Source organism: Amblyomma maculatum, chromosome 3 (assembly GCF_055883805.1).
Source record: "Amblyomma maculatum isolate TAMU_Amacu chromosome 3, ASM5588380v1, whole genome shotgun sequence".
Classification (NCBI taxonomy): Eukaryota; Metazoa; Arthropoda; class Arachnida; order Ixodida; family Ixodidae; genus Amblyomma; species Amblyomma maculatum.
The window spans coordinates 215727262-215752546 of record NC_139346.1 but is presented as its reverse complement, the minus strand read 5'-3'; the positions used below and the strand labels follow the sequence as shown (position 1 = coordinate 215752546).

Sequence of the window (25285 nt, the reverse complement as noted above, 5' to 3'; positions counted from 1 at the left end):
AAAGCGGCTGTCCAACCGCTTGAGAGTATTTTCCGAGGCCCTTCTCTCGTCACTATAGATAAGGAACTCACAAATAATATGAAAAATTGTCTACGGAATGTTGCAGTTCACGCAATTCGGGCTTGCTTCACCTCCAATCTTGTGGAGGTAGCCTTTTGTGTACGCGACTCCAAGCCGTAACAATGAAGCAGAGTTTCTTAACGTCGCATAACTTTAGATGATACGTGAAGTCGCGAGCCTGCATCTTGCCGAGAGGTGCGGTCCTGCTGATGGCTTGCATCGTCCCAGTATAGATGCATAGCAGACTGCATTGAATGAGCCAGTAAGGCTGCGGCGTCACTCCTTGAGAAAGAGAGGTGAATGGAAGGCTAGTCTTCATGAGCCAGCTTGGCTTCTGCATCAGCGCTTTCATTCCCTGCGATACCGCAATGGATCATCATCATCATCATCATCATCATCATCATCAGCCTGACTATACCCACTGCAGGGCGAAGGCCTCTCCCATATTTCTCCACTCAACCCCGTTCTGTGCTAGCTGCATCCACTTGACCCCCGCGAACTTCTTAACCTCATCCACCCACCTAACTTTCTGCCGCCCCCTGCTACGCTTTCCTTCTCTTGGAATCCAGTTTGTTACCCTAAGCGACCATCGGTTATCCTCTCTTCGCACTACATGTCCTGCCGATGCTTATTTCTTCTTCTTAATTTCCACTAGAATGTCGGTAACTTGAGTTATTTTTCTGACCCCTCTGCACGCCTCCTCTCTCTTAATGTTACTCCTACCATTTTTCCTTCCATAGCCCTCTGGGTTGTCCTCAACTTAAGTAGAACTCTCTTGGTTAGCCTCCACGTTTCAGCCCCATAGGTGAGTACAGGCAAGATGCAACTGTTGTATACTTTCCTCTTGAGCGATACCGGTAAGCTGCTAGTCATATTCGGCGAGTGCTTGCCAAATGCGCTCCATTCCAATCTTATTCTTCTTGTTATTTCCTTTTCATGGTCCGGATCTGCGGTTACTACCTGTCCAAAGTAGACATAATCGCCTACTACTTCCAGTACTTCGCTACCTAATGTAAACTGCTGTTCCTTCCCGAGGCTGTTGAACATTACCTTAGTATTCTGCATATTGATTTTCAAGCCTACTTTCTACTTTTCCTGTCTAGGTCATCAATCATTATTTGCAGTTCATCCCCCGAGTTGCACCGCAATGGCTGGGGATCCACTAAACTTGGCGACGTGACCACGCTGGACGGCCTTAGAGTCCACATGACAAGAAAAGGCCAGCGTGTCACAACATTTCCTGATTGGTTACTTGAGAAAGGTTGATAGAGGTTACTTGACTTTGTATGTCGTCAATCTCTAGAGAAATCAGCGCTCAGCGATGACATCACAAGGTCACATGGCCTGATCGCTGCACGAGCACGTTGACTACCACTAAACGAAACCTATAGAAGCGACATTGCTTCTAATTCTTTTGCACTTCATGCTTGGGTTGACTTAGTAAGTAGCTCTATAATTTATATAAGTTAAGCGCTGAAGTGCACGTTTGTAGCGACGTTTAGACTAAAACTTTATTTCGCGGCCAAGTGCCATGGTTCAGTAAATGTTTGCCCCAAGACAATATTTATGATCCCGTGAAATCGGTTCCGCGCTCTACTTACGTATATTCCAGAATACATACACCACCGCCAGTCAGAACCCTGGTTCGAGGTCTGCGCCGCAGCAAGCGTCCGTCTGGTCACCTTTCAACTCTGTCGCTTCTGCTGTCATGTATACCAAACCTATATATCTGTCGACGTTGTTGGTGTATTCGTTAAGAGATGAATTTCGAACTAGTACAGTTATTCATCTTCTTTAATTTTTTTCTCGCTTACTCCTGCACGTGGATTGAAGAGCAGGTCGAGGTGCATTCTACCGGCGTCGTTTCACTGTCCGCGGCCTCTCTTTAAATAAATGCCCCTCCCTTCTCCCCTCTCTATCTCTCGTTTGCTATGTCACGCTTGTATCATAAATCTTGAGTTGCCGGGGAAAGCTGCTTTTTTTTTTTGCAATAATTTCACGGCAGTATCGTCTAGCAGCTCTCGTTTGATGTGGCCGCGGCTGTGTTTGGTGAAAAAGAGCTCTCTTCGGTGCGAACATGAGAGAAGTGCAGGGACGCTTGGGCGTTGGGATTCTCGTTCGGCCTTCCGACTGCCGCGCTGTTCATTACGATTGGGAAAACCAAAATATAATGCATATTTCAATGCCTCCGTTCAGCGTTCACTTATCTGGCATCGCGTTTATGGACTCCGGCCGTTTAATGCGGGTGAAGAGTCGGCCTTTTATCTGCACTCAGTGTCTTCTCTCTTTTCTTTTTTGCTGTATTTTGTCGGCAGTGAGAACGCAGTACTCACACGTGTCGGTTAGAAATCCTACCCCTACTCCACCATTAGTGATTGTGAAGCAAAACACAGACTTTCATATGCAGAGACGTCGCTCTTGACGGGCTCTGTTTTGAAGCTACAGCATGCAACAGTGCCTCTTTAATCATTTCGCTTGTACTCGTTGCCTCACACAACCCCGCACCCGTTCTCACCGGAAGCTACCAGTTTGTGCGGCGGACAATAAAGGTGGTGTGGAAGTAAGGATGGGGGGGGGGGGGGGGGGGGGGATAATTTTATTATATAGTTTCTGCCTGGGGCTACCGCATATAGAATCGACGGCTTATAAACAGCCCATATATACCCTAGCCACGCAAACGCCAAGCCTATGCCTGCAGCTCAGCTACTATTACTTCTTTTATGGTTTACTGTGCTTGTGTTTTATGCCTGGTAACATTGAAAATATCAGCTGTTCCACAACTGCAAGACGCCCTATGAAACTAAGAAAGGCGCCACTCCCAACGTCGAGCAAACCACAGCAGCCCCTATGACACTCGAGCGTCCTCTGCCTAATGTAAGCATGGCCAAGCTAATGTCCCCGCGGGCAGCCGCCATTGTGTGATTCGATTAGCAGCCCCGGTCTTCGTCAGGGCTGGTGCTTTTATTCCGGCCGCGCTGGATGAAACAACGCAGGTGGGGAATCAGCAGCCTTCATGTTGGCAACTTTCTTTGCCTTCCTTTGCAGATCCCGTGTAACTGGCTTCTCTCTTCACACCCTCCTTCGAATCATTTGCGCTTGGTCAGTGGCTTCTTTTTCCACTGCATTTTCCTTACGACGTCCTCCTTTTTCCCTGACATATCTGGGGCATACTGACTTCTCTGAAAGAAATCCGAGTAATCACAAGAGGGAGTTATTTATAACCAGAGCAGAAGATGGGCACCATCTTGTTGCATTTGCCTCCACTATGCTCTCATGTCTTTTCTGCCGGGCTGTCAATTAGTTTGGATTGAACGCTATTCCCAAAGAAGCAAGAGGCTGTCCAGTACTTTTCGTGTGCCTAATTTCGTTTTCACTTGTGTATGCTGGCACTGTAGCCCAAGTGCTGACTGCCTTTACTCTAACAGCGTTCCTTTATTTTGGTGCAGAGAGACTTAATCCTCAGTCCCAGTAACTCTCTCGGGTCCCGCTGTCTTGCAAGTGTATTTTATACAAGAAGCGCTTCTTCATATCGACGTATTAGCTCCTTTTGGGGAACACTGCAGGAAAATTAAAAAAAAACTTCTAAGCATTTACTCACAACCATTGTATTTTCCAGAACAATTGTGCTGTCATTGTCTTGCACTTGTTGAAGCCGCTGCTGTTTTAATCACGCAAACCCTGCGACAGCCCTAAGAGGGAAAACGTTGCATAAAATGAAGCCGCTGTGGATTCACTACAGCTTTCCAGAGAAAAGCTAATGACGTTAATTAATTAGGTGGTGTTAAATGTACAAGTGCAAGGTTAATTCGGCTGTCAATTGGTCTTTGCCGCGCATGAAGACAAAACATTTTTGGATCGTCTGTGCCATCATATTCACGTGCAAACTGCTCAGTGAAGGGTTCTTGACACAATAGAACATAAAACTACGCGAAGCCCTGCACACTGGAGGGAAACAGACCGGATGAGCGCAGATGTGCACACTCGCGCAGTTTCGAGCTTCAGTATATGCTATACAGCTCTCATGCTTCTTTAGTTGTTCTAGCGTCTCGATGGCGCTGGTGAGTTGGTATGGGTTATGACATTGCACAGAATAAACAACTTGGTCAAAACTTCAACGTTACAAACCATTTCAGGAGCATTTTGCTTCGCTAGTTAACACTCGTGAAATCCGTCTGAAATCGTCAGGGGTGCAAAGTACCCTCGGGCCTGATTGCTTCCGACAATTTTCGCTGTTTTGATTTTTTATTTTAACTCGCTTGTTGCGCATACGAGCTTGAGGTTGCGCCTATTCGTAGGAAACAGTTTCGATTGCAGACTTAACGGAGTGTTCACGTTGATGAAGGAAGGCTCTTCTGCCTTGCGAGAGAGAACATGGCATTTTTGACGTATGTTCCGGGCATTTTCTGATAGCGTGTAAGATGCTGGTAATGGTGTCTGTAAAATGTTGGTCATTTCAGTACAATTTGTCGCAAACGAAACATGCTGTTCCTTTATTTTCAGCATGGAGGAAACCATCATTTGATAAGGGTCGATCGTTAGTCATCATTGTTTATTCCGACGAAGATGTATGTCTATCGACGGTCTATGACGATTAGAATCGCTCGGTAAAGCCTGCTTATGTCGTGCGAAATGAGGCAGTTGATCTTCTCCCAGTTTTCTGATATTTATAAAGCAGCGAGATAATTGAAGAAATTATAAATAGACTGTTTTCAGAAATCCAGGGAACGCTGTGTTCAGTATAGTTAGGATCAGTGAAACGAGTACAACATGCCATGATCAAAATTACTTACCAAAATTAACGTTAAGTTCAAACACGTTGCGGGCTTCTTACAGTCTCCTGCAAAATTACGCGAGTGAAAGCCAATGCGCTGCACGTCATGCTGGACAAATGTTACACACAGCCAGGTTTTCAGAACACATCATCGAGTGGTACTCCAAATTTATTGCCGCAAAAAAAAAAAAAAAAAAAAAAACCGTAATATATTGTTAGGGTAACTGAAGTATGTCAGTGAAATGAGGCAGCCGAAAGTGCTTCCACAAAACCAAATACAAACAAGTGCGTGTTTTATCGCTGTTAGCTATGCCTCAGCGTCGCCCGTGTACACTCCAAATCCTGAATTCTGTTCTTGAGATTGTTACTGACATTAATGCAAGCTGACATTAAGATTTTCCACCGCGAGAAGGGGTGTCTCTTGGACCAATGACTCCCTAAGACTTGTTCCGCTCTTCCCGCAATATATGCCGATTTATTGCCTAATCACTTCTTGGCAAACGAGTGACGTCATCAGACCGTGTCACTAAAGCGTATCACCCAGCGTGTCCTCGTGGACTCATCAGTGGATGAAAAACAAATTGATAAAAAATATCATGTCCACGCCAAAAATTGAATCACCATCCTTCCCTGCCCCAACCGAGAGCGCTAGCCACTATTCTATACACCGACTTAAGGCACGCACCTTTGTGTAGCGTAACGGCAGCATACGGGTATAGCCCAAGAGGAAAGTATACAACAGATGAATTTTACCTGTACAGTTAATGACTTTCTAGTGGAAATCAAGAAGACGAAATGAATATGGGCAGGGCATGTAGTTCGAAAAGAGGACAACCGATGGTCCCTCATGGTAACAAATTGGATTCAGAGGGAAGGAAAGCGTAGCGGGGGATAGCAGAAGGTTAAGTGGGCGGATGAGATAAAGAAATTCGCAGGGGTCAAGTGGGTGGAGCTAGCACAGGACTGGGTTAATGGAAGGTTTTCGTCCTGCAGTGGGTATTTGCCTCGAGATCGACTTAGAGGTGGCGCCACTGTCACTTCGATATTGTGGATAGGCAATCGACGGCACTCGCAGAAACGCACGCGGCGTAGCTCAGCTGCTTCCGAGTTTACAGCGTGTTTGTTGGCGATAAAAACGTGCATTCTGCAATGCATTAGCGATTTATTGTTCCAATATTGCAACAAAAATTCGTGGATTTCGCCAATGCAGCAAAAGTTCAGTTCAGTCGTTCAGTCGTGTCCGACTCTTCGTGACCCTATGGACCATTTCACGCCACGCTTTCCGGTCTCTCACTATCTTCCTAACATCACATAACTTCATCTGCAGTGCCTCGAGGATGCCATCTAACCATCGCGTTCGCTGCCTACCCCTTCTCCGGCGACCGTCAACCTTTCCCAACATCAAATCTTTCTCCAGCGACTCCTCTCTTCTCATCAGATGACCAAAGTAGCTGAGTTTTAACTTTAGAATTTGACCCTCCAATGAGCAGTCAGGGTTTATGGTCGACAATATCGACTGATTTGATCTTCTGGCAGTCCAAGGAACTCTCAAGAGTCTTCGCCAGCACCACAATTCAAACGCGTCAATTCTTCGGCGGTCAGCCTTTTTCACAGTCCAACTCTCGCATCCATACATCACCACTGGAAAGACCATAGCACGAGTTATACGGATCTTGGTTGGCAGACTAATGTCTCTGCTCTTTACTAGGCGGTCAAGGCTAACCATTGCTCTCTTTCCCAGAAGCAGGCGTCTCCTAATTCTAAGGCTGCAGTCTCCTTTCGGGGTAATCTTGGAGCCCAAGAAGAGAAAATCTGTCACAGCTTCCACTTCTTGTCCCTTGATGCTCCAGGACTTGATAGGGCAAGACGCCATGATCTTTGTCTTTTTGATGTTCAGTTTAAGCCCAAACTTCTCACTCTCTTCTTGTACGCGGATCATAAGTCTCTTGAGTTCCACTTCACTTTCTGCCATTAAAGTGGTATCATCCGCATATCTAAGGTCGTTGATACGTTTTCCAGCAATCTTCACTCCATATGAAGACTCGTCCAGACCGGCCTTCCTCATGATGCACTCTGCATATAGGTTAAATAGGCAGGGCGACAGTATGCAGCCTTGCCTCACTCCTTTCTCAATCGGAAACCAATCGGTAAGACCATGCCCAGTTCTGACTGTGGCCTCTTGTCCTTCATACAGGTTCCTGAGGAGACAGATGAGGTGAATTGGAACACCCATCTCTTGGAGAGCTTGCCACAATCTGCTGTGATCTACGCAGTCAAACGCTTTCGCATAATCAATAAAGCAGAAGTAGATGGGTTTCTGGAACTCTCTTGCTTTTTCCATGATCCAGCGGAGGTTGGCAATTTGGTCTCTAGTTCCTCTGCCCTTGCGAAACCCAGCTTGCACGTCCGGAAGCTCCCGATCCACATACTGCTGCAGCCTACCTTGGAGGATTTTCAACATCACCTTGCTAGCATGCGAAATAAGTGCGATCGTGCGGTAGTTGGAACAATCTTTGGCACTGCCTTTCTTTGGAATGGGGATGTAAACTGACCTCCTCCAATCCTGTGGCCACTGCAGAGTTGTCCAAATCTTCTGACATAATGTATGCAGAATGCTAACAGCGTCATGGTTGAGGTTTTGAAGCAACTCAGCTGGAATGCCATCACTTCCGCTGGCTTTCGTCTTAGCAAGACTGGCTAAGGCCCATTCAACTTCACTCTTCAGGATGCCCGGCTCGAGATCAGTAATCACAACCGTCTTATGTTGGGTTTGCACATTCGGGTCCTTTTTGTACAGTCCTTCTGTGTATTCCTGCCACCTCTTCTTTATCTCTGAGGCTTCAGTGAGGTCCTTGCCTCGTTTGTCCTTTATCACGCCCAGCTTAGCACAGAAGCTTCCTTTGATATCTTTGATTGTCTTGTACAGAGCTCTTGTGTTCCTTAATTGGCTGTTGTCCTCAACTGCTTGGCACTGTATGTTCAGGAAGGCATTCTTATCTCTCCTTGCTATTTTCTGAAAATCCGCATTGAGAACCTTGTATCTTTCTCTTTCCCCCATAACTTTTGCCATCCTCCTTTCCTCAGCTATTTGCAAGGCCTCTTCAGATAACCAGTTTGCTTTCTTGCATTTATTTTGCTTTGGAACTACCTTAGTAGCAACTTCTTGTATTATATCACGAACATCAGTCCACATCTCTTCGGGCTCTCTGCCTTCTAGATCTAATTCTTGAAATCGATTGCTCACTTCCACAGCATATTCTAATGGAATTTGATCCAGATCATACCTGAAAGACCTTCTAGTTTTCTGAGTTTTCCTCAATCGAAGCTTAATTTTGGCAACAAGAAGCTGATGATCGGTGCCACAATCGGCCCCAGGCCTTGTTTTTACTGCTTGTATAGCGCTTCTCCATCTCTGCCGGCAAAGAATATAATCGATCTGATTCCTGTACAGAGCGTCCGGTGAAGTCCATGTGTACAGGCGCCTCTTGTGCTGTTGAAAACGAGTATTCGCTATGGTCAGGTTGTTTTCTTGACAAAACTCTACTAGCCTCTGTCCAGCTTCATTTGACTCGCCAAGACCGAACTTGCCTACAATTCCGGATATTTCTTCACTCCCGACCTTAGCATTCCAGTCTCCTACGAGAAAAACGACGTCTGATGATGGGGTGCGGTCTAAAAGGCATTGTAGGTCCGCATAAAATCTCTCAACGTCAGCTTCTTCAGCAGTAGTGGTCGGTGCATAGACTTGGATAACTGTTATGTTGAGAGGGTGACCTTGGATCCGAAATGAAATCATTCGGTCGTTTTTGGGGTTGTACCCTAGCACTGCTTTACCCACTCTTCTGTTTACTATGAGAGCGACCCCATTCCTTCTCTTGGATTCGTGCCCACAATAAAAGACATAATGGTCGCCGGAGTTAAATTCTCCCATTCCGGTCCACTTGAGCTCGCTGATACCCAAGATATCAATGTTCAATCGGTTCATTTCTCGCTTGACGACATCCAGTTTATCTTGCGTCATAGATCTTACATTCCATGTTGCTATGTGATATATCTCCTTGCAACATCGGACTTTCCGGTCGCTTCCCGACACATCCACAACTGAGCGTCCTTTTGGCTTTAGCCCAGCCGCTTCATTCGTCCTGGAGCTACTAGGAATCGCCCTTTGTTCATCCCCAGTAACATGTAGGACGCCTTCCATGGGGGGCTCATCTTCCGGCGCCATATCATTAATGGTATTGTGACTGGCCATAGGGTTTTCTTGGCAGGAAATACTGGAGTGGGTTGCCATTACCTTCTCCAGTGAATTACATTTTGTCAGAACTCTCTGCCGTGACCTGTCTATCTTGGGTGGCCCTACACAGCAGAGCTCACGACTTCATCGAGTTTCGCAAGCCCCTCCGCCACGACAAGGCAGTGATCCATGAAGGGGAATGCAGCAAAAAGAAACCCCTATTGGCAGTGTAGTCTACGACAGTGTCTGCCGCTGCCTGCAGGCGCTCCTCAATGCTCGCATCACTACCCTGGTTAATCCAGAAATTGATGTCATCCGCATAAATACTGAAATTTTGCCCCTTTATGCTCCTCAGAGCTTCTGGTAGGGCCCTCATCGCCACGTTGAAAAGGAACGGGGAGAGAACTGAGCCCTGCGGCGTCTGCCTCCTCCGTAACTTCACTGTGGAGGACTGAATGTCTTGAAACTTCGTGCAGGCAGTTCTGTTCGACAAAAAGTCCTTGAATGTACTCGTATGTTCGTGCACCTATTCCGATTTCTTGGAGACGGTGGAGGATCGCTTCGTGCTTAACTTTATCAAAAGCCTTTGTCGAGTCCAGGCCGAGAATCACTTTGGCGTCTCTATAACGCTAGTAGATTATGTCGTATTTGAGTCGGAGCATCACGTCCTTCGTGCTCAAACCCGGTCGGAAGCCGACCATCTCGTGCGGCCACAGGTTGTTTTTCTCCATAAAGCGCATCAGTCGTGTCTGGACTACATGCTCCATCAATTTTCCCATGCATGGTTAGAGAAATAGGTCTTAGATTTTCTAGTTTCGGGGTTTGCCCGGCTTTGGGATTACATTTACGTTTGCTTTTAGTCCAAATTTCTTGCATATACTCAGTAAGAGCGAATCTCCTGGCGACGTCTCACCAGTCATGATGGAATGTCACGTCATCACTTCCGGCTATTAAGGCGGAGTTATACTCTGACGTTTTCGGCGCGCAGGCAAGCGCCGGTCGAAGTCGGATACGTCAAGTCGGCGACGCCGCACCAGGCACGATACCGGCTCCTTACAGTGAAACCGGTTCCACCGCGGAGACACGCCTGCAGCTGGACAGGCGCATGTGCAGAAGGCGCGAAGCAACGAGGGGAGAGAGTGCACGTGCGGCCTTCCCCGAGCAACCCTCACCCGCGCGAAATGCACCCGGATGCATTCGGCGCCGGGCGCCGTCGAACCACGCCGGAAGCTGCCGAACGCGCCGGCGTCGAGCGCTGCCGGAGGGTAGCAGGTCGCGTTTTGGCCGACGTGACGTCGCCGTGGCGCGCGCGCACGCGCGCGCGCTACGTCGGAGTATGACACCGCCTTTACACATGGCCGGGTGGGACGTCATGATGACGTCACTACCGATGACGTCATCGTGTGATGGCATCATAGTCATCTGTCATTACTGATGACTATTTAGAAGTAGTCTATGACTAGTTAATCATTAGTTAATACTAGTTAGTGACTAGTTAGCCATTAGTACTGGTTAGTGAATTAGCCTGATTGGGCAATTAACTAATTAACTAAGTCAACCCAGACTCACTTTGGGTACTATCACACCTACCCTCTAATTAGTTAAGCGATTACTCGCCTAATTACAATTGGTGTCGTTTGAAATTCGCGGCCTGTGACGTCACACCACGGTGCACCAACTGAAAAGCAGGAAAAGTGGGACATTTTTGTCGACACATTCCTGCTGACAACGATGAGCCATTAAAGTCCCACCTTCTCTTGAACATTAACAAGTGCAAATCTACGTCGTTCACGAGAAAACGCACTGTGTATCTGCATCATTATAGTATTGGCTCACGTTTTGTCGACCCTGCATTATCCTACAAATATCTTGGCCGCCACCTAACACCATGACAATCATGGGTAACCCACATTCAAAACATTTATGCAAAAGCCTCACGCACACTCGGTTACCTACGACGCAACTTGAAGGCCGCATTAATAAAGAAACTAGCATGCATGGCTATCATTCGCCCGAAATTAGAATATGCGTCACCATTTGACACCCACCTCAAGCTTATCTCGCGGCCGACCTCGAAACCTTTACGTCGCTCATGGCTTTTGAAGATAAGGTTGCGACTAATCAACACAGCGCATGACGTACGCTGCCAAAAACAGGTGTGTGCTGTGGCTCCCCTGATGGGGCTGGGGCAGATAGGTCACCGCCGCTTGCGGCGCGGGCTAGCCTGTCACCGAATTTTTATCTGTTGTAGACCGTCATTGCACCCGCCCCCGCTTCGGTGGTGGATGACGGCTGTTGTTGCGGCGCGCGTCTTTCTCTCCCTCTTCCTTTTATTTCTTCTCTATTTTCTCTTCTGTCTGCACGAGGCAGCGGAGGTGGCTCAGCTACAGAGCCAGTAGCAGGCCCGTGCATTTTCTTTTCGTTCTTCCTACAGCCACAACAAAAACACGTTACGAAGGCGTTGCGAACGCGCGGAGAAGTGGGCGGAGAAACGCAGCAGACGCATCCCACCGAATCTCGCGTTTGCTGCTTGCGCTTCGCGAGATAGTCAACAGGCCGCGCAGCCATTGACATGAACTCTGCGAATCACCCGCTGTATTGGCTGTATTGGCTAGTACTGTAGTATAAGCCTGATACAATAATAAGGTTAATAGTTTCGTATTAGTATAATATTCCAGAGCATCACCCTCGAAATTTGGAGGCACTATATTCTTGTGCGGAGCGTGATGGTGCGCTTTGGCTCCATAGCTTCCACCACATTGCCACAGAAAGTTGTCCCCAAGTATACAATTGGTTTACAGTAAGGAAAGGCGCAGTATCTGTCACAATTTCTCCAGCAAGTGTGTTTGGACGGTACATCATCGCTCCTGTTGGCGTTCCTTGGCGCGCGTTCAAGTGTGGCATTGCAGATGGCAGGAACGCTGAGGAACACATCTCGCGGAATCACGCGGAATATGACAGATCTTTTGCACATATGTCGCGCACAACTCTCGAACACGGGATATCGTTTCATGAGCCTGGAAAGGCTTTCGCGTTAAAACCAGTATCATAGCACTGAAACTGTCCGTATCCATTTCATCGCTCATGTCACGCCCCATTATATCTCGCTTATGCATTCTTCATCATGTCTATTCCTCCGTGCACAAGACACGCAAAACTAGAACCCCCCCCCCCCCCCCACACACACACACACGCAGACACACACAAACAGAGAGAGACAGACAAACAGAGAACGTCCAGCCGCCTGTAACAACTGTCACACGTTAGCACTAAGTACTTCTTTTTTTCCCGCACTCAATAGCACTATGGAATGCCCTCCAACACCATTTTGTCATGTACTAATCACAAATCATTGCGGGAAGAACTAAACGACCATTTTTCGTGAGGGTAATCTTTTCGATCATATGTCGTACTTTATACAGCCAATTGTCTTTTATATTGTTTTTGTTTTTGATGTCATGCCTTATACCTTGTGTTTACTCATGCGCTTGTTTTTTTTTTTTGTTTTTGTTTTTTGCATTTCACTAAGCTTTGTATAACCTTTTCTAGCCACTTATCGGATGTATATTAATACTCCTTCCTATTGTTACTTTTTTTTTTTCAAAGTATTATTTCTCTTTTCTGTAGTGTTCTTATTCTTGTTAGCACTAAATCTTGTGCTTGCTCCCTCCTTATGTAATGCCCTCGGGCCTTTAAGGGAAACATAAATGAAATGAAAAATGCCTTCCACCATTAGTGGAGGGTCCGGTACTTTAGGTCAGAATAAAATAAGCGTTATTTGTTCGCATACAACAGTGAACGCTAAAACATTGTACGTGTTTTCATTTTTGCCCGAGAATCACGTTATTCGTTATATCGCGCTGCAGCTATATTTTCGCGCAACACTACGACATCTCTTTGAAGCGATAAAGGCCTCAACTCTCGCCAGGCTCTTAAATTGCACTTAACGCCCGTTCATTACCATGACCGCGCTAACTTTGCGAAACCATTTGCAGCTGTGCGTGATGGTCTCGGCGGCTATTTCTCTGCGTCAGTTATTTTTCTGTGCCATGGCTTTTTACAACCGTTGTGCGAGGGGACAGAAAGAAATTGGAACGCCTTCGCCGCAACGATTATTTCCTTGCAAGCGGTTTTGATTTTGCACGCACTCATTGCACTTTTCGTTTTTTTTTCTTACTGCTCGAACTTCTTGAGGATAGGCCATGATATGCTGCAGGGAAGCCTTGCACAAAGTGTTTGAAGAATATATGAGTAGAAACTGCCTCGTGGAAGGGAAAGCAGGAACAAATATACGTATTCCGAGCTGAATTTTATAAGAGGGTTCGTGGGAGCTGCGTAGACGTTTCCGCCGTGGGCTTCGAGCGTTGCAAAAAACTGCGTGAAGACATTGATTATAAATATCGGCCTACTACACAGTTGTGGCATCAGGGAACCATGTGAAATGGCTTGCCGCATATTCATTTCCTATTTTTCACTCGTAAAACTTCGATGCGGCTACAACTCGTTTATTTCGTTGTCCCTAAAGTTCAGTCGTTGAGTGTACGCCCCACGCTATACGAACAAAACTAAAAGCCTAGTATTGGTTGGTTAGTTCACAGGAAGGGAAAGGCGCAGTATCTGTCACACTTGCTTTGTGTACACCTGAACCGCGCCGTAAGGGAAGGAATGAAGGTGGGAGTGAAAGTGGAGAGAGAGAGAAATGGGAGCCGTAGTGGAGGGCTACGGAGTAATTTCGACCACCTGGGGATCTTTAACGTGCGCTGACATCGCACAGCACACGGACGCCACTTCGCTTCGCCTCCATCTAAACGCAGCCGCCGTGGTCAGGTTCGAACCCGGGAACTCCGGACAGTAGTCGGGCGTCTTACCACTGCACCACCCCGGCGGGGCAGCCTAGTATTCGCCGCCGTGCAGTTATGATTCCCATCCTTTCAAAGTCTCCTTGTTTTTTCAGATAATGTTTATAAAGAATATCTGATGCCTTTTTCTTATTGACGTTAGGCGCCAGCACAGTGAATGTCGCCTGTTATGTTTGTTCTTTATCTCTTAATTCCTTCTCACTGGGCTTTGTGACACGCGTTTTCTGTTTATGTTATCAAGCCGCAAACTCGGTTGAATGTTTCGCCTCGCATTTTGTTTTCTATGCTGACGGATATGGAGCCCTCAGCCTCACTAAGTCTTGTAGTAGCTAAAGTAGGAGCTGAACAGTGGAAGTAAGACTTTATTTCGTTCCCGGAATAAGGATGCACGATAACTAGACTAGGCCGCAGTCTTTGTCAAAAGTTTAGAGGCCTAGGGGTTTACTTCTAAGCTGTGAAGTGGGGCTCTTTAACACTTGTGAAAGTCCTTCCCTATGTGGAAGATGGAAAAAAAAACATCTTGCGTTCAGGAGATTTTCAACACTATGAATGCGTTACAAGGCGCACGGTGTAGTTCAGAAGCAAACCCTGTGGGCTTTTTGCCAATGACCATACTATTGTAGAATCGTGCAAGGGATTTGTGTTTGCTTCGTACTGCTACAGACTTCTGCGCTCTACCGCTGACCTAACCGACTGCAGTGCTGTCCGTGCTTGTTATGCCCAATGGTGGGCTCTTATGCAGGGCTATAGGCCACATATCAGCTGAACACTGGCGTTCCAGACAAGTTAAAAACGCCCGCATTTAGTGGCCAGAAACCTCGTCAAAAGAGGGAACGGCTGCTCGCATCCGACCGCCCTACAGCGCTCTGTATTTCACGCTGCTGCAGGAGCGCGAAAAGGCTCACTCGTCTGAGCGCCTGGAATCGAAGCCTTACACCGAGATCGCTCCGCTTTCAGTGAATGCCTGCGCCAACATTCTAACGATTCCTGCTTTGACCCCGGCATTGTTCCGGGGTTCCCTTTAACTTCACCTCGCATTCTTTCCTCCCTCTCTTTCTGTTCCATTCGCCTGAAGAGCGATCTGTTTGTTGACTGCTTTGGTGATTGCGCCCCTCCCCGCGCCCATTGTTAGCGACGATGTAGGGACGTGAGCTAGCATGCATTCGAACGGCAGCCTTATTTCGAGCGGAGAGAAAGAGGAGGAAGTTTAGGTACTAAAACGACGAGGTATCGCGGTGTGCGGCTGCCCTGTGCGGAACCGTTAGCGGCCGGTCAAAGCGCGTCCGAAGCGAAACGCCGAATGGGCCACAGCGCAACGAAGCGGTAAGAAGATAACGGCCTGCTGTAAACGTACGGCCCAGTCACCGCAGCCGCTCGTTACGACAGCTGGCTTTTGTGAGAACGCGAAACGCTATTCCTCTGCTCTTATTTTCGCTTTAATTTTGCGGGCTGTTGCATTGCCTTTGAGTCAGTGCGTGTGTACAAAGAGCGGCGGGAACGTGGCCCGACTGCTATTGTCCGGCTTAACTGGTTTATACATTATTGCCAGAAACGTTTAACACGGGTGAAACATCGGAATTTAGCTTGCATTGCTGTACAGACACGTCGTGTTCAAAAGGCCGCGACGAACGGTCATTACAGGAGCGTCCTCTGGGTTTGTCAGCTTCGTTTCATACGGTGTGAAAGTTCGCCAGTAATATGTGAAATGAATAAATTACTTCCTCATTTGCTGTTATTTTTAGTAGTGCAATTACCCTCGCCAGTCTTGTCGCAGGATATTTTGCGGGATGGCAGGAAACAGGTCCACGTTCAGAAAGGCATTTGGGGACCTCGCGCTTTTAAAATGCGCTTAATATATCCGCGTGTCATAATAAATGTCCTGCATGTTGCTCATTCTTATTTTGCGAACATAGAGCTCTCGTGTACGGGATATGGCATAGTGACACGGAAGCCTAATAGCTTGCCATACTGCGGATCAAAGACCACACTCTACACTTTCCCAGTGGATGCTCACGTTTGCTACAAATGTACATAATTGGCGGATAACTTCAAAGTTATGGGGTAGCGAAATGCCAGGTAAGTTATTTTTGTGCGTTTTACAGGCCTTTGTTTTTTATTAGAAACAACTTGCTGCTCTCTGTGCAAGTGAGTCGTGTACCAAGGTGGTCAAAAATATAGATCCTACAACGTATGTTTACGGGCCTTGCTATATAGCACGTAATGTATCGCTAGGGTCATAAATCTATCTGCGACGAGAAAAACTCTTGTCCTCAACCTTTCGACACTGAAGCGTCCATCGAGGTTGTGCAAGAATGATTATACCGGTTAGACGCAAAATCGTTGGGCTATATATAGGTTTGGTAAAAGCTTACGTTATAGACCTGAATTATTAAGCGCTTAACTGAATATGTATTAGACTTCATGTTTTAATTTACCGACATTATTGTATTACGAAATGGAATGCAGTTATCAAAGGTGAGTCTCCCTTTAATTTTTTCTTTCCAACTGGAAATGTGGCTCGAAATATCCAACGTGAAAATTATTCATCTGGGAGATAGGAGACTTGGCTCTCATGCACTTGCCATTTATAAAATAGAATCGCTTGCATTCAGAATGCGTCAAATGCAGGCACCGCTTTATGTAGAAGACAGCAACGTGAACATGTCGACAATTATTAGCATGGCCGGCATTTCTATTTTATACATGTGCACTATGTGAAAGCCAATGCAGCAAGCTTTCAGGTGCGTATTAACGAGGAGCACTATAGAGCCGCGTTGACCAGGAAAAACGGCGTCGGCGTTGTGAGTGAAGAATCACGGGCCCTGGCAGGTATTAGCTGGCAGCTGACATGGTTGGGCGCACATTGATTGAGAGGTTGAGCGATGTCACGCGACCACGTTCCACGGCCGATTTGGCAGGAGCTGTCAACTCGGGCTTCTTACAGAAGGCTGGGCGATGGGAATCGAACAGTGCCCTTGTATTCCGAGTCATACATGCTACTTCTAGGCCATGCAAGTACGTCCTAATGCTTGATTAGGCTGGGCTAAAGTATACGAGAATATAGCAGTTTTATATTGCCACGTGACTAGCATGGTGTGGCCTCCGCCCTGAGGCCGCGACGACGACGAAGCAGGTTTTGGCGTATGAGGAGCGCTCGAGCAAGAGAGTGTTCGGAGATTAAAAAAAGCTTTTTCTTGTATCCGTCTACACGTCCTTCTACGTCTACACGACCCTACGCCTACTCGAACGTCTGTGGCTTCTTAGGTCGTGACACTGGTGGAGTTGCGGTCAGTGCTTCCTTCTGTGGCGTGACCCACCTGTCTCTCGTGACCTGCAAGACGTAGGCACCAAGGCATGTAACCCGAGGTCTTGCGGCTGTAGTGGCGTTTCCAGTTCCCAGATACAAAATGCAGTCCGGTGGTTCCTTGGATAATGCTCATACTACCGTCGCTTCGTCAAAAATTGCACTCAGCTCACTGGCCCTCTGACGCTCTTAATTCGGGATGACGCATTATTTTCCTGGGGCAGCGAGCAGAAGACAAATCTCGACGAGCTGCGGCGCCGTCTCGTAACGCCCCCGATCATCGCACATTTCTATTGTGATTCTATTGTGATGGCTCGCGGACCCGTTTTTTGAAGGCGAGGCCTTCACATTAAATGCTCTTCTGTCGCTTTTCAGTTCATTATCCAAAATTGGACATTACTGCGAGTATTTTCTCGTAATCTCCAGTGGATATTTGATCTATATACCACTGCACCTTGGTCAATCTCCCATGTGGGTATATGCCGTGTTTAAAAAGGACAAGAAGAAGAAGAAGAAGAAGCCTGGCAGCTCATGACGTGAAGGGCGACGCTACCGGCATAACGCAGTCGTAATTAGAGTCCGCCCAATTACGGTAGGCCCTTTCTTTATGGTTTAATTTGGTTTGGTTTGTAAGGTTTAGCTTCCCAAAGTGACTCAGGCTATGAGAGACGGTTCCTCGAACGCCGCACCACAGACCATTAGAGATAGACGCAGTACAGCAAGCATCAGCGGCATTTAAAATTGGTTGACATCAAAGAGAAGGCGCTGTATGTTGTTGTTGTTGTTGTGGTTGTAGGAAGAAGGAAAAGAAAATGCACGGGCCTGCTACTGGCTCTGTAGCTGAGCCACCTCCGCTGCCTCGTGCAGACAGAAGAGAAAATAGAGAAGAAACAAAAGGAAGAGGGAAAGACGCGCGCCGCAACAACAGCAGTCGTCCACCACCGAAGCGAAGGCGGGTGCAATGACGGCCTACAAGAGATAAAAATTCAAACAGGTTAGCCCCCGCCGCAAGTGGCGGTGACCTACCTTTCCCAGCCCCATCAGGGGAAACCTCAGTATCTGTCACAATTCTGTGCGGACGCCTTAACCGAGCTGTAAAGAAAAGGAGAAAGGTGGCAGTGAAAAAAGAGAGAAAGAGGTGCTGAGGGTAGTGGAAGGCTTCGGACGACCACAAAGCTTACTTCATGACAGTCAAGAACTGTTAGTGGAGGGTTTCGTGAAGGAATATGTGTGAACAATTAAAAAAAAATATGTAATTGTACATACATGTCTTGATCGAAATCTTTGCCTCAATCTATTGAAAAGGTGGAATAGGTGATGAGCTGCGTTCAATATTCGCATTAGAATGTAACGTAATCGTCGGCAAATTTTTCACTTCCCAGTAGACGTCTACACTTGTCAGAGATGCGTATGTCGTCGGTTCGAATCCAACATGACCACGGATGCTAAGTGGGAAACCAAATGGTACGACACCACTCTGAACGTTGAATAAAGTACGACTACGTCACAGTTTCGATACGAAATCATATGCGTATTTTCTCCGACATTACTTTTCTCAGTTTGAGTTATGGCGGTGATTTTTCGGCCGAACTAGCAGTACACGCTTCGCGTAAAAACCACCTTGATGGTCAGAGGTTGTATGTAGTGACCAGCTAAGCTGGTCTCTTTGCCTGTACCTTGGTTCGAAACGCACTTGCGGCGAAATTATTTTTTTCAAGCGTTTGCTCGAAGAAGGCTTTACAGTCTAGTAGAAAATAAAAAAAAAATGGTGGTTGTACTGCTTCGCACTAAAGATTCCCTAATGTAAAATGACTGGGAGAAATTATCGTAGTAAACAATTTGATAAAGCAGCTCCGCGCACGAAGTTCATGTATTTGTTTCGACGTCAGTTTCTAAGAAATGTCGGTTTCAAACTATTATATTTATCTGGTCTGCACAATGCTCCCTTCACATTACGAATCAGGAGGCCGGAGTAGAGGAGTCGGAATGTAGGTGTTAGACGGAGGAGACAGGGCAGGTTTATTCTTGCGGAGTATTCTTTAGATAAAGCGGAAGAATTAATTACCCAACTGTGATGGCTTGTTTTGTGCCCTCGAAGAAGGACAAGCCAAAGCTATGAGTGATTAGGATTAGGCCTACGCAAACGCAGAGACCCCTTCGAATAAAGCCAGTTTGAGAAGTTTTAATCAACGTATATAAAAATTATTTGCAATCAGATTTCTTTTCGAGCTTGGCGGGTGCAAAAGTGAGAACGAGCTGTTGACTTTCTTTCTTTTAGTATGAAAATTTAATGGTTTTGGCGGACAATAAATCTGACTCATGGTCTACCTTTCTTTAATTATATCTGTACGTAATGTACTAAGAGTAAACCCTAATACAAGTGTTACAGCTCGACTAGCAATTCTCGTCGCTGGGCGTCTAAAGGTTTGCTTTGCCTCACATAGCATAGCTCTGCAACAAAGCACGCTCTACAGGCAGCCTAAGGCGAAGCACGGAACTTGAAACGACGTTGCTATAACGAGCTCGGGGGGGAATTTCCGAAAGTTGAACAGGTTTCAACTAAAAGGAAATTTGCTCATTATCATGAGCAATCGTTACAATCTGTTCAACCGTCGGAGAATACCCGACTAAAATCATTTCCTTTTACAGTTAATCGTTGGCTTCTCGCTCCGCCATCTGCGGTAGAATGAAGTCACCGCGAAATGATGAACGAATCTTACGTGCCAGCTTGTTTGTGAGCCTTGGTCATTAATTCAGTCATTTCTCATAATGCTTGATGGCGTGAGCGTTTAGGCGTCGTGCCATGTCTTAGCGGCCGGTGTTCGAAATTGCCGAGTTTTGTCTGGTGATTTCAATGGATTGATCGCATCATGACTACCGCATGAGAAAAAATGCTAAAGTCACTGCTCTTAATAACGGAATGAGCAGAGGTTAATAAAAGAGGGCAGGGGTGTATGAAAAGGCCTAAGTGTCGTCAAAATGTTTTCCTGGTTTAGCGTCAATAAACGCCAATGTGCATTCCCGTACATAAAATCACGTTTGCTTCAGCGCTTGGCTAGGGCGCGTTGTGAACCACGGCGCGCTCTTTACACATGAGCGATTTTAATGGCAAGGAAAACCATATAGAGGTGCACTTCAGTGACGCTCCCATTCGCTTACAGTGGCACAGGTGCTGATGCAATAGCAGTTAATGACAGAAAAGAAAGAAGCCCCGTGACTGAGAGGACGTCCCTTTTCGCGCTTTCCCCTCTTATTAGGTCTGATCACGATCCAGCGTCGCACAACAGGGTATACGAAACGTCCATTTACAGCTCAGTTGAGCCAAGGACACCCATTAGCCGCTCACAAACACGACACCGTCGTGCTCGCGAACGAATTTGTGCATTGTAATCGCCTTTCTGATGAGGACGAAACGAAAGAGAATTAGTGTCACTGTGAAGGAGAGCTACGCGAGCGGCGAAAAAGTAATTTGACTTCCATTACGCGTTGTGGGCGGCTGCCGCCGACGCCTGATTATTCGCGCCGGACGTCGCTTATCTGCCGCGCCTGACGCTGCCACTGCTGCTGCCGGGTGGGGGTGGTAATGACGCTTGACGCGGAAGTGGTCGCGGTGATTGATTGGCTCTGTTTTATGTACCCTCCGGCTTGGCTCAATAGGTTTTACAGTGGTTCACCGCAGAGGGAAAAGGAGCGAACTGGCATCTCTGGGCTGAGCCGTTGAAACGCGAGATGAACGAAGGTCTTCCTCTCTGTCTCCCTTTGTGTTTTTAAGCACTGTGTACTAAACCATCGTTATAACCACTTTCTACCGCTGTATCTTCCCTGTATTTTCGGCGAAACTTAGTTTTAGAGCTTTCAGTTAATGCAGTTTGACGTGACCACGGGAAGGTACATTACAGCCGGAAGAGATGCCAAATGCCGGCAGTTGGGGCGTGTTCTGGAGCAGTCGAAAGTTTGGTTTAGTTTGGTTTGGTTTTCTGGTTTAATGTCCCAAAGCGACTTAGGCTATGAGAGACGCCGTAGGGTAGGACTTCGGAAATTTCGACCACCTGGGGTTCTTTAAAGTGCACTGACATCGCACAGCACACGGGCGCCTAGCTTTTCGCCTCCATCGGAAAGTTTAATGTCAAGAAAAATGGAGAGCTCATGACACTCAATGTGGCGTTACTGACATCCCTGTAGTAAGCAAATATATGCGATTGGCAAGTAGGGAGCACAATGGCAGCTTAAAGTTTTATGATCCAGTAAAGATTTGTAAGGCCTAAGCCAGGCACTATTTGTTTTTAATTCTGTAGCGAGACGTATATTCACTGTAATCACCCAGCTGTTATTTGTACATAAGCTCTCGGTAAGATAATGTAATGCTATAGATTCTGAAATTGCGGTCAGCAAACTACAGTCGATATTAGACATTGCCGTGCGTACGAACGGCTCGCGATTGCTCGGACGCCTTGCAACAGAATAACTTGCTCTCAAGTAAATGAGTAAACAAGTATCTTGTTTCTGGTGCCAACAGCATTTTCATTACGACCAACGACTTGCTGACACCAGTTCTACCCTTCTATGAGCCATGCACGGTTGGATCAGAAACAATTCAATTCGCATATAAATCGAAATCAATACAGCATGCCAAAATCATGGTGGCGATGAGTGCCAGCATTTGAGAGAAAAAAAGCTCCCATGTTACGTCGGACGCAGTTCAATCAATATTTTGTTAATTATACATCGTTAATATTTCTCCTCCTCTGTATCTGTCAGCGGCAGCATTTAAGTTCCTCTCATAAATACAAAAAAATGGCAGGAGTGTGAAAAAAAAAATTGAATTTGCCAGGAAAAAGGGTTTTGTTGTTTGCTACTTGTACTATAGGAAACGATGTACCCACCTGTTCATAGCTCTCGTTTTTTGCTCAAAATCAATCCCGTGAAAAATCCTGCATTCTCATAACTAGTACATCATCGACAGTGTCATGGTTTTCTCACTCTTCACGTGGTTCATTCCCACTTTGTGGGCAAAAACCATAAAATGTGTTTATAAATTGCCGCAAATTGAAACAAAAGCTCCTCATCAGCGGACACTGTTTTTTTTCTAATACTGCCTAGGTATTCGTCAAGTTATGGATGCCCAAAGGATATATTTGTTCTTTAACCCGATGCATTAAAGGGCACGTTACGCAGGAAATCCCGCGTCGGTATCGGTGGTGTGAGCGAAAAAATTACGAGGAACTTTAGCGACTAAAGTAGTGAAAGGCAAAAGCCTTAGTGCCGCATTCTACTAAGTAAATAATTAGGCATTGATAAATTATTATAATTAGCAAATAAGTAGGCAACTAATTAATCACACATTGGTTAGTTACTAATGCCTTACTTATTAGTCATCCATTAGTCAGTAATTAGCAATTGATCATTGATTGGCATATGGCCATATAAGATATGCATTTGCGCATACTGTGGTGTTGCTCTGTGATTGGTCGAGACCTCTATGACGTCATCCCACCTCAGCCAATTAAAGCCGCCGCAAAAGCAGGACACATTTTGTCCATGACAGCATGAGCCATTAACGATCGAATTCCGCCTTAAAATCGTCGCATGGCGCTTACAGGTGGCAGCTGCATGACAGGGCACTGATTCTTCGATGGTTGGCGCGGCTTGACGAGCCCACAGGATATCAGAAAGTTGAGATGAGCTGCTAACTCGGGTTGCTCATTTAGGTGGGAAAGGGGAATGGTAATGATCCTTCCTGCAGTGCTCTTGAGTGCCGATTCGGGCAAGCTAGACAAATACGTTCATACGAATTTGTTCAGGCGGTGCTTTATATCGCATGTGGTTGTCTACGACCTGTACCTGGATAATGTGATTGCTTAGTTTCTTAAGTCTACCGCGTCACACTTTTAAAAACTGGGCTTAATTGTCGCCCTAACTATTTACCTGAGTTTTCGTACTTTATCTCACGTCTCTAGAGCAACCTTATCTCAAAGACCCCCTCACTGCACCTCATTATTTGAATGACATTCGCATGACAAGAAAATAGAGCAAACGCGCTCTTAGCATGTCTCCTGAGCAACACTTTGTTTTGACAACTGCATTTATTTATGCGGACTTCATAATCATTTTTTGCACTCATGAAAAGCGTAATAATTGCCTTTTGAAATTTTCTTTTCGGAGACAATAATCATCTCCACGTAATGGGTGCTTGACTTTGTTTTTTAAATCATTTGATTTTTGTTTCAATCCACGTTAACATACCCACACATGTCTTGCCAGATATTCAGGCTACGAAAACAACAACAAAAAAGAAAATGATCACCGCCAATCTTTTTAGTGTCCTGCCAACGTGTCTTCCGTAAGCCTGGGGATTTAGCAAAACACATTAAATTATTCTTCCTGAGTCTGCAAGTGGCCATAGAAAAACACCGAGCGCTTTTATCGCATACAGTCAAGTTAGCCGCGCTTACCATCAGAAGAGTCCACAATGGCACGGCGAACGCAAAGAGCGCGTCGATTATTTGCCTGCAATGTTTGCGAACCTCGCTTACTAAAACTAGATAGATCAATATTGCTTAAAACTGGACGAGAGGCGCTTTTGTTTTCGCTTGCGCGCAACTATACGGGCGTTTTATGACGTAGTACAGCACCGTGTCTGCTAGTCGTAGCGAATGCAACCATCATCTGCGATGCTGCCTACTGCGCCGAAGTGGCCGTTTGTGGCGGCACATGTCGATTCCGCGAGAAACCGCTTGCCTGTACGGCCGCGAGGAAGAACTGGGCAGCATTTTAGATACTACGGAGGAGTCTAGGCGCATTTCTTAATGAAGAAACACGGTTAAAGTTACCATTTTAACTGTCCCAAGTAAAGCTCAATGAAACCTGCTTGACGCTCGACTGCTTAATAAAAAAAACCCGGATCATTATATACGCCCACGGCATAAACATAGCCATGCATGCAAGTGGGTACACATGCTGTTTCATCTGAACTTAAAAAAAAAAACAGTAAGCGAGAAGATAACTTCGATAAAATGCGTAAAGTTATGTGGGAGCTCCCATTAGAGGTACATCAGAAATGTGCGCTAATAATGTGTTCCGCGAAGCCCACGACTCCTGTCCGCTGGGGGCTTCTATTGACCTTATGTTGACTGTAAATGCATGGCGGCACATCACGCATGCTTTCGGGTAGCAGATGAAAGTCGGTGTCAATACTGCTCGTAGGCTATTCTTAACATACAAGCTAGAAAAAATCCAAGGCCATAAATTAACGTCCGTATGCACTTTACACTGCGCTTTGCAGCATGTGTCACAGCAATTTACACACGCATCTTCAGGAAATAAATGAACTATTCATATTTTCCCTCTTTTCTACGAACCTTCCTGCCATATCTTTGTCCACAATTTTTGGTTCCTACGGTCTACCCCTGGCACTTGTTAGAGCGCTAGCTCTACTGCATTCATTTAGAAGTTTTGTCATCATCATCATTTTCATCACCATAAATCTTCCTTCATTTATTCATTCCTAAATCTTTACTCATAAAGATGCCCTGAGGCCTAGAGGGGAAGGGGGTGGGTCAAATGAGGTTGGGGGCGCCAGACTCTGGCATGAAGTCTAGCAGGGCACTAAACTCATTGTACCTGATGCGTTCCACAGATGGCGTACGTAGTCGCTCGCCACATGCTGTGTAATCTCGCGCTGAGCAGAAAACATCGTCGTCTTCATCTTCTTGTCCAGGCATGAGAGCACTGCTATCATTGCAGTCGATCAAGCCTCGGGTAAAACCGCAACACACTCTCGCGCTGTGCAGTAAACAAGGTCTTCATCAAATTCCAACTGCAAAACACTCGTTGTGCACTGAACAATGTCGTCTTCTTGAAGTTCAATCTGCGCCGCCCCTTATTCAACCTTGGCAAATAGGCCATACACACACGCCATTTCCCTATATACAAATCAGCTGGTCATGACAACAGTGCTGGTTTAGTTTACGCCAATATACCAACCACCGAGTCATGACAGCAGTGCTAAATGAGTTTACGCCAACATGCAAACCAACAGGCCGCGACAGCATTCCTAA

General features: G+C 46.3%; 1 protein-coding gene across 4 annotated transcripts in view; it reads left to right on the top strand.

The window, feature by feature from the left end:
• Positions 1–25285, top strand: part of LOC146197698 (uncharacterized) — a 448896-nt gene that overhangs the window by 285691 nt on the left and 137920 nt on the right. The window lies entirely within an intron of this gene.